The following is a 2,724-nucleotide window of genomic DNA, read 5'->3' on the forward strand; positions in this document are numbered from 1 at the left end:
AGGAAAAATAATAATACAGGTTTAATTCAAAAAAGAGAGGGGAAACACCACAGGAGAGAACAAAAAGCAAGCGAGTAGACTTAATCCCAATCATATCAACAAATGCACTAAATTTGAATGGACTAAATATTCCAATTAAAAGACAAATTTTGAGGCTGGATAGAAAAGCAAGAGCCAACTAACTATATGCTGTTTATAAGACACATACTTTAACTATAAAGACATAGCTGAAAGTAAAACGATGGTAGAAGATGTATCATGTAAACACTAAGCATAAGAAGCTGGTATGTCTTCATTAACATTAGACAAAGTAAGGTTCAAAACATGGTGTATTATTGGAGATAATTAGGGTCATGTCATAATTAAAAGATCAATTCCTCAAGAAAATACGAGTCCCAGATGTATATGCCCCTAAAATCAGAGCTTCAAAATACATGAAGCAAAAATTGACAGAAGTGGGGAAGAATAAACAAATCAGCAATCACAGTTGGAGATTTTCACATCTGTTTAACTGTCAAAATATAGGAAATTTGAATGAAACAATCAACCAAGTTGATCTACTGGTATTTGTAGAACGTGGGACCCAGCGACTGCATTATATAAGTGCACACAAAATATTCACCAAGACAGACCATAGTTTGAGGCAGTGACTAGTAACAAATTTTATAGGAGTAAAATGATATAAAATATCTGGTAGAGTGGAAAGCCACCGGGTATTCTGATGTTGTATTCTGAGGAGCAGCTAGCAGCATGATAGAACGGGCCAGAAACTGCTTATACCTGATGTGGACTGTGGAACAGAGGGGGAAGTTCAAGTCAAACATAGAAAGACATCCTTACTGAGCAACCAGGAGTGTCAGCTGTACCCAAGACGATCTCAGCGGCAGCAAGTACCTGTGGTAGATTTCTAGGTGGAACTGAGACAGGCATTCTTAGCTGAGACACCAAGAGATGGTTAAAGCAGTATTGGAACATACGGGTAGCTGATTTCTGAGTGAAAAACCAGGTTAGAGCTGATGCAGTCATGGTCAGGAATAAAGAACTAAAGAATGGGGTGTTTAAAAGGCCACTTAATTATTTGGGTTATGTTAAAAGAATTTTTTTCCCTAAAAATTTCACATGATAAACACATTGCAGAAAATTTTTTAAAAATAAAAGAACAGGACCTTGATGTTCTTACCCTGACACTTTTGTCTGTATTATTTTGAAGTCATTGTTGTGCATGGTTTTTAGGTAGTTTTATGCATACTTAATTTCTGTTGAGTTTCAAATTAACATTATGTGAACATACTTCATTATAAATGGCTGCTGAATATCCTGCTAATGAATGTTTTGTAGTTCCCTTTTGTGAGGAGACTTTTCTTTGTTTTTTTTTTTGTTGTTTTATGTTTTATGTTTTTTCTGGTAGTTTGATAAAAGCTTCAGTGAATTGCTATGCATAACAGATAGGATCATTTCCTTAGATATGAAGATATGAAATAAATTGAATCAAGGAATATAAACTTAAGGTACATTTTACAAAATTATATTATAAAGTACTGTATTATTGTCTGTTGCCTTGAGAAAGTGGACTGCTAGTTACAATACACTTTCACCTGCACTGGTTGTTTTAATTATGTATCATTTGTGCCTACTGAGTTATAAATACACATCATATTCATTATCAAATAAGATGTGAAATACTTTCCCATGTTTATTTACTAATTATTCCCTTTCTGTTTTGTCTTTTTCTCACTTTTTTTTGTTTTCAACAATGTATTTGAATCAGCTGACAATATAATAAAAATATTATCTCTAAAAAGAATATATTTTCTGGGCGCTTGGGTGGCTCAGTTGGTTAAGCGACTGCCTTCGGCTCAGGTCATGATCCTGGAGTCCCAGGATAGAGTCCCACATCGGGCTCCCTGCTCAGCAGGGGGTCTGCTTCTCCCTCTGCCCTCTTCCCTCCTGTGCTCTCTGTCTCTCATTCTCTCTCTCTCAAATAAATAAACAAAATCTTTAAAAAAAAAAAAGAATATATTTTCTGATTTCAGTGGGTATATCTTAAAATTAATAATAATAACATGTTGAAAATACTCAAACATTTAGATATTTAAAATCCATTCTTCAATAAAAAAGAAAAAGGAATGATTACAATTTTATATCTTTAATATGTTTATATAAGAATAAAAGAAATGTTTAGAATCAGTGATCTAAGTTAGGGGTTGGCAAATTATAGCCTGAGGGTCAAATGTAGCCCATGCTTGCTTTTGTAAATGAAGTTTTATTGAAACACACCTAGATGCATTCATTGACATTACATCTAAATTCAATGTAAGAAGAAATAAAAAATTGAAGCAACCTTGTATTTAATAAAGTATAATTAAAAATATTCCCCTGAAGAAAGCTCTGGGCCCAAGTGGCTTTACTGGTGAGTTCTATCAAACATATAAAGAAGAAATAATACCAATATCACACAGACATACTTAGGAAGAACAAAACATTTCCCAGCTCATATTATGAAACCAGCAAAACCCCAATATAAAAACTGCCAAGGATATTATAAGAAAAGAAATTGCCAACTAATAGCATTCATGGACACAAATGTAAAAATCATTCATAGAATATTAATGAGTTGAACCCAGTGATAAGAGAAAAAGCTTCTAAAGGCCTGGAATATAAGGGAATCTATTTTAGATTTCTTTCTAAGTCAGCGTGATTGTATATAAACTTTGTTTAAACTAA

The 2,724-nt window shown here is 33.3% G+C and overlaps 1 pseudogene; it reads left to right on the forward strand.

The window, feature by feature from the left end:
* Nucleotides 1–750: 750 nt before the first annotated feature.
* Nucleotides 751–959, forward strand: LOC102734740 (SNRPN upstream reading frame protein pseudogene; annotated as a pseudogene).
* Nucleotides 960–2,724: the final 1,765 nt, after the last annotated feature.

This window comes from Leptonychotes weddellii, chromosome 2 (genome assembly GCF_054177405.1).
Source record: "Leptonychotes weddellii isolate Sample4059 chromosome 2, ASM5417740v2, whole genome shotgun sequence".
In the NCBI taxonomy this organism is placed as follows: Eukaryota; Metazoa; Chordata; class Mammalia; order Carnivora; family Phocidae; genus Leptonychotes; species Leptonychotes weddellii.